Below are 8,151 nucleotides of genomic sequence, written 5' to 3'. Positions count from 1 at the left end.
TGATACTACGTAAATATCCACATATTTCTCCACATGCTCTTATCTCACTGTCTTAATTATAGCTTCACATTACTGATACCCGGTACCTCAGAAATATCTTGGTTATTTTTTTTAACCCTTTGCCGTCCATCTAAATTGTGAAAACATCGGGGAATTCACTGGTGGCGCAGTGGTTAAGAATCCACTGCTGGGACTTCCCTGGTGGCACAGTGGTTAAGAATCCGCCTGCCAATGCAGGGGACACGGGTTCAAGCCCTGGTCCAGGAAGATCCCACATGCCGCGGAGCAACTAAGCCCGTGCACCACAACTACTGAGCCTGCGCTCTAGAGCCTGCAAGCCACAACTACTGAGCCCGCATGCCACAACTACTGAAGCCCACGCACCTAGAGCCTGTTCTCGGCAACAAGAGAAGACACTGCAATGAGAAGCCCACGCACTGCAACAAAGAGTAGCCCCCGCTCACCACAACTAGAGAATGCCCATGCGCAGCAACGAAGACCCAACGCAGCCAAAAATAAATAAATTTTTTTTTAAAAAAGGGTTTCTTTTAAATAACAAAAAAGAATCCACCTGCCAACGCAGGGACACGGGTTCGAGCCCTGGTCTGGGAAGATCCCACATGCCGTGGAGCAATGGAGCCTGTGTGCCACAACTACTGAGTCTGTGCTCTAGAGCCTACAAGCCACAACTATTGAGCCCACGTGCCACAACTACTGAAGCCTGCTCGCCTAGACCCCATGCTCCACAACAAGAGAAGACACCACAATGAGAAGCCCGCATACCGCAACGTAGAGTAGCCCCCGCTTGCCGCAGCTAGAGAAAGCCCACGCACAGCAACGAAGAAGACCCAACACAGTCAAAAATACAATATAAATAAATAAATAAATTTATAAAAATAAAAAGTAAAAAATAAATTGTGAAAACAGCTTACCACATTCCATGATTTTGATTGCACTTGCTTTTTTTTTTAACATCTTTATTGGAGTATAATTGCTTCACAATGTTGTGTTAGTTTCTGCTGTATAACAAAGTGAATCAGCTATACGTATACATATATCCCCATATCCCCTCCCTCTTGCGTCTCTCTCCCACCCTCCCTATCCCACCCTTCTAGGTGGTCACAAAGCACTGAGCTGATCTCCCTGTGCTATGCAGTTGCTTCTCACTAGCTATCTATTTTACATTTGGCAGTGTATATATGTCAATGCTACCCTCTCACTTTGTCCCACCTTACCCTTCCCCCCACTGTGTCCTCAAGTCAATTCTCTACATCTGTGTCTTTATTCCTGTCCTGCCCCTACGTTCATCAGAACCTTTTTTTTTTTAAGATTCCATATATATGTGTTAGCATACGGTATTTGTTTTTCTCTTTCTGACTTACTTCACTCTGTATGACAGACTCTAGGTCCATCCACCTCACTACAAATAGTTCAATTTTGTTTCTTTTTATGGCTGAGTAATATTCCATTGTATATATGTGCCACAACTTCTTTATCCATTCATCTGTTGATGGACACTTAGGTTGCTTCCATGTCCTGGGTATTGTAAATAGTGCCACAATGAACACTGTGGTACATGTCTCTTTTTGAATTATGGTTTTCTCAGGGTATATGCCCAAGAGTGGGATTGCTGGGTCATATGGTAGCTCTATTTTTAGTTTTGTAAGGAACCACCATACTGTTCTCCATAGTGGCTGTATCAATTTACATTCCCACCAACAGTGCAAGAGGGTTCCCTTTTCTCCACACCCTCTCCACCATTTATTGTTTGACTGCACTTGCTTTGAATCTAAAATTCAAGTTGGGGAGAACTGGCATCTTTATGCTATTGTCTTCCTTCCCATAGACATGATATGTCTCTCCATCTATTCAGTTTCTCTTTTATAGCTCTTAATAAAGTTTTACAATTTTCTTTACAGAGGTCTTCTTGGAGAAATTCCTCCAGGAAACTGAACAACTGGTTTCAAGAACTGGGCTTGGTGCAGCTCAATTTGAAGTGGATATTGAAGTTGCGTCTATACATGACGGATACTTAAGATTGACAGTGAAATGTCTTTCACTTTAGAGACTTCTAATGGAGTTGGAACACCCACCACCTCTTCCCCCTCTCCTGACCTGTGACCACTGTTCAGCTTCCCTCTTGAGAAGTCAGTAGAAGCTAGAGTGCATAGAGATACTGTTACGATGAAGGAGAAACCTGAGATAGAAGAAGAACCTGGGGCCAGAATTCTGTTATCCTAAGAGAAACATTGTTTTTCTGTGGGAGAGGATGGCAGCATTCAGCAATGAAGACTATGGAAGGAACCACAAGGAGGATTGTGGGAGGAGATATTTAGGAAACTAGGCGACATCCATCAGGAAACACTTTTGAGTAGGTATTCAAAAAGCGATGGACCACTGCACTGTTCCACAAACATCCCATTGTCATCAACCCACACCATTATAAATTACAGTCAGAGGGGTGTCCCAATCAGCAGGTAACCACCCAGACCAAGAGATCACAAGGCAAAGTTCCCTAGCTTCTGCTACTGACACCAAAGCCAGAGTGGCAAAAGAAGATTTATGCGAGATGGAGAGGAGGAGCCTTGCTAGTGACTTATAAATTCTACAGTGACAGTCCCGCGGTAGCTTAATATCCCAACAAGCTACAAGAGCACAGCATCCAAGAGAGTACAATTCCATAAGGGCCAACACCATGTGGTCCCTCATGATTTGGCTTGATTCACGCATAGAATTCAGAATACCAGTGGACTCAATGACCTCGTGACACTCTTTTGAGAGTTGGTCATCAGGAGTTTACAGTCATTATTCCTGGCCAAAATAAATAGTTTAATAAGATTTAACAAGCAGCTGAGAAAAATATAACAAGGATGTTATCTTGTGAAAATCAAAATGCCTCACCAGTAACACCTCACACGCAGTCAGAATGGCCATCACTAAAAGTCTACAAATAATAAATGCTAGAGAGGGTGTGGAGAAAATGTAACCCTCCTACACTGTTGGTGGGAATGTAAGTTGTCACAGGCACTATGGAGAACAGTATGGAGGTTCCTCAGAAAACTAAAAATAGAATTACCATATGATCCAGCAATCTCACTCCTGGGCATATATCCGGGCAAAATTATAATTTGAAAAGATACATCCACCCCTATGTTCATAGCAACACTGTTTACAATAGCCAAGACATGGAAACAACCTAAATGCCCATCGACAGATGAACGGATAAAGAAGATGTGGTACATATATACAATGGAATACTACTCAGCCATAAAAAAGAATGAAATAATGTCATTTGCAGCAACATGGATGGAACTAGAGATTATCATACTAAGTGAAGTAAGTCAGACAGAGAAAGACAAATATCATATATCACTTATATGTGGAATTAAAATATGACACAAATTAACTTATCTATGAAACAGAAATAGACTCACAGACATAGAAAACAGACTTGTGGTTGCCAAAAGGGAGGGGAGGTGGGGGAGGGATGGACTGGGAGTTTGGGGTTAGTAGATGCAAACTATTACATATAGAATGGATAAGCAGCAAGGTCATACTGTATAGCACAGGGAACTATATTCAATATCTTGAGATAAACCATAATGGAAAGAATGTAAAAAAGAATGTGTGTGTTTGTGTGTGTGTGTGTGTGTATGTCAGTTTGCTGTACAGCAACAATTAACACAACACTGTAAATAAACTATACTTCATTTTTAAAAAATGCCTCACCAGAACGAATGCCTTTTACGGAGATCTACCACACCTCTGCCACAGAAATGGGCCAAGGGAGTCCCTACAGGCAGGGCCTAGCTTTCTCCAGAAAATAGTTCTGTGCTGCTCCCTCCCACAAACAATTAAACAATCAAAACTCAAAAATGATTCTTTTAGCCTGAAATTTTGAAAGCATCTGTTAGTTTTCCACGATAGCCCTTAAAACTCAGTAATGCATGTTTAAAATGTCAAATATTAAGTAATATAACTTCCTGATGAGTTTTTCAATATAATTTAGCTGAAAAATGTACTCTCAGGTAACTAAATATATTGACCAATTTTGTAGGCCAATTAAAGGTTAAATGCCTAAAATGATGATTTTTGCTTTAGAGTGGTATTTAGGTCATTTTCTTTGACAGAAATTAGAGGCAGAACTAGTTTCTATGGAGACAAATTCATGACAGCTCTCATACACATCTCCTACCACAGTTATAATTCCATTTTGCCAGTAACTCACTCTGTGACCTGTGGAAGAGTGCAACTTAATCATGTGCTTAGATTTAGAAACGGTCAGGGTTTTTTTTTGTTTTTTTACTTTCGGCTGCGTTGGGCCTTCATTGCTGCGTGCGGGCTTTCTCTAGTTGCGGCGAGCGGGGACTACTCTTCATTGTGCTGCGGTGGCTTCTCTTGTTGCAGAGCATGGGCTCTAGGCGCGTGGGCTTCAGTAGTTGTGGCACATGGGCTCAACAGTTGTGGCTCACGGGCTCTAGAGCACAGGCTCAGTAGCTGTGGCGCACGGGCTTTGCTGCTCTGTGGCATGTGGGATCTTCCCGGACCAGGGCTCGAACCCGTGTCCCCTGCATTGGCAGGCGGATTCTTAACCACTGTGCCATCAGGGAAGCCCCAGATATGTTTTTATTTAATTTAAGCTTGTCAAAAATAGCTTCAGTAGGAAGGTATCAATCATAACAACTATCCTAGCCATCAGTAGTTAAACCAAGATATTATATAGCCAGTGGAGGGAAAATGTAATTCAAGGCAGGAGAGGAAGAAATAAGAAAGAAATCCCAGTGAATTCAATCTGAGTAGTTAGAGTTCTGAAATGACTGATGATAGGTCCAACCGATGAAATATTTCTACCTCTAGCCTAGTCATATAACATTTTATAATTGTCTAAGTTATTTTTACAAAATGTGATGCTCATGAACATGAAGAAATTAAGATTTGTATTTATAAACACATAAAAATACATGCAGGGCTTCCCTGGTGGCGCAGTAGTTAAAAATCCACCTGCCAATGCAGGGGACACGGGTTCAAGCCCTGGTCCGGGAAGATCCCACATGCCGTGGAGCAGCTAAGCCCATGTGCCACAACTACTGAGCCTGCGCTCTAGAGCCCACAAGCCACAACCACTGAGCCTGCGCGCCTAGAGCCCGTGCTCTGCAACAAGAGAAGCCACCGTGGTGAGAAGCCCATGCGCCGCAACGAAGAGTAGCCCCCACTCAACACAAATAGAGAAAGCCCACGTGCAGCAACAAAGACCCAACAGCCATAAATAAATAAATAAATAAATAAATAAGAATACATGCAGTATACACTTAACAGTTCTTATCTCCTTGGCCCATGGATGAGAAAGTTCAGAATACTGATCAAACAGTAATCTGATTTGAGACCTTTGTCTTTAGCTTAATAAATCCAGCTAATGACCTTTGTAAACCACCCCCAAAGGGATTAAACATTTCAGAGCATAGAAAATATACTATACTGAATTTGGATAACTTTGGATAAACAAAGGTTGTATCCTTTTCATTTATCCAAAGGCACTTTCTTTCTTAGTAGGAAACGTATAATTCTGATTTCATTTATTCCATTTTCAAGGGCTTCCATTTGCTCCTCTCTGAAACAAACAGACCCAAAATATGTCCTGTGGACCTCTACCTTCCCTTTTACCCACCACATTCTTTCTTCCATGGGTGCCCTCTCGTGCAGGTTGGTAGTGAGAAAGGGCAGGGGCAACCTGGGACCAAAACCCCGACCCACTGCTTCCTAGCCCAGTGACTTGGAGCATGTGATTACAGCCTGCACCTCATTTTCCTCTCTGTATATCCATCTGGCAGAGTGCTTACAGATGTGACATAATATATGTACCACGCCTGGCTCATAATAACACTCAGAAAATTGTAGCTACTCTCTTCATCACATGGGTGCTGTCCTCTATTTATAGATGCTGCCTCTCCCCAGCTATAGGGTTTTTCTTTGCTAACTAAACAATTTGGCCATTCCCTCTGACACATTACTTTCACAATCCATTTACATCTACCATGAGACCAAATGAGCCATGAGGATCTTTGATTTATTTTAAAATTAGTGATTCTCTTTAATTTTCTTCTGATGTGACCTGAATTTTAATGCCACATCATTATGTGAAATGAGCACTTGAAGAATAAGCCACCCTGGAATGTAAATTGGTGCAGAGTTGCCATATGATCCAGCAATCCCACTCCTGAGCATATATCTGGACAAAACTATAATTCAAAAAGATACATGAACCCCTAAGTTCATAGCAGTACTGTTTACAATAGCCAAGACATGGAAACAACCTAAACGTCCATCAACAGATGAATGGATAAAGAAGATGTGGTACATATATACAATGGAATACTACTCAGCCATTAAAAAAGAATGAAACAGTGCCATTTGCAGCAACACGGATGGACCTAGAGATTATAATACTAAGTGAAGTGAGTAAGAGAAAGACAAATATATGATACCACTTACACGTGGAATCTAAAAAAATACGGCACAAATAAATACCTACGAAACAGAAACAGACTCACAGACATACAGAACAGACTTGTGGTTGCCAAGGGGGAGAGGAGGTGAGGGAAGGAAGTATTGGGAGTTTGGGATTAGCAGATGCAAACTAGTATATATAGGATGGATAAACAACAAGGTCCTATAGCACAGGAAACTGTATTCAATATCCTATGTTAAACCATAATGGAAAATAATATGAAAAAAATGTAAATATATGTATAACTGAATCACTTTGCTGTAGAGCAGAAATTAACACAACATTGTAAATCAACTATACGTCAATAAAATTTAAAAAAAAGAATAAGCAACCCTGGAGGTCCCTGTAGGAGCAAAGCCCTCACATATTAAGGGCAGGGAATGGTAGAGGGCTCTAAGAAATGGAATGCCTGGTGTCCCTAAGAGGCTCTGAGAATGGAAGAACCTAGTCCAATGACCAGAAGAAGGATTTGGGGTTCAGAGAGTCTTGGGATCCCTTCCTTGCTCTGCTCCCCCCATACCACTTGACCCTGATAGGTCATCTTCCTTCTCCAAACCTCAGCTGTCTCCCCGTAGACCTGATACAATGATACCTACCTCGTGGTTCACTGTGAGGACTGGATACGAAAATATATGTCAAACATTTAACTGAGATAAACACTCAATAAAAGATGACAGCAGCAGGACCAGTAGTACTCTTCATTTCTAAGATGCTGAAGGATACAAACTATAGTTTGTTTTGCACCATTCTTTCATTGAAATGTAGGTGATGGTGAGAATGGTGATGTGTTCTCTGTGGGAGGCAGGCAAGTATGTACTGTGTACTGTGTACTGTGTACTTGTACAGGCAAGTATTCTGTACTGTGTGTTTGACATTGATGGGGAATCTTAGTGCTGCTGTAGCAGGCAAGAAAAACAAGTAGGATGGCTAAACTCCTAAGACGTGCTAAATAAAGACAGTAAGTCAACAGATGCAGTAAAAGCTTTTGACAAAATTCAACACCCATTTATGATAAAAAACTCTCCAGAAAGTAGGCATAGAGGGAACTTACCTCAACGTAATAAAGGCCATATATAACAAACCCACAGCAAACATCATTCTCAATGGTGAAAAACTGAAACCATTTCCTCTAAGATCAGGAACAAGACAAGATTGTCCACTCTCACCGCTATTATTCAACATAGTTTTGGAAGTTTTAGCCAAGCGATCAGAGAAGAAAAAGAAATAAAAGGAATCCAAATCGGAAAAGGAGAAGTAAAACTGTCACTGTTTGCAGATGATATGATACTATACATAGATAATCCTAAAGATGCCACCAGAAAACTACTAGAGCTAATCAATGAATTTGGTAAAGTAGCAGGATACAAAATTAATACACAGAAATCTCTTGCATTCCTATACAATTACAACAAAAGATCAGAAAGAGAAATTAAGGAAACAATCCCATCCACCACTGCAACAAAAAGAATAAAATACCTAGGAATAAACCTACCTAAGGAGATAAAAGACCTGTATGCAGAAAACTATAAGACACTGATGAAAGAAATCAAAGATGACACCAACAGATGGAGAGATACACCATGTTCTTGGATTGGAAGAATCAATGTTGTGAAAATGATTTTACTATGCAAAGCAATCTACAGATT

Source organism: Eschrichtius robustus, chromosome 13, assembly GCF_028021215.1.
Source record: "Eschrichtius robustus isolate mEscRob2 chromosome 13, mEscRob2.pri, whole genome shotgun sequence".
NCBI lineage: Eukaryota > Metazoa > Chordata > Mammalia > Artiodactyla > Eschrichtiidae > Eschrichtius > Eschrichtius robustus.
The sequence above is the reverse complement of the archived record's forward strand: the minus strand, read 5'-3'. Positions refer to the sequence as shown.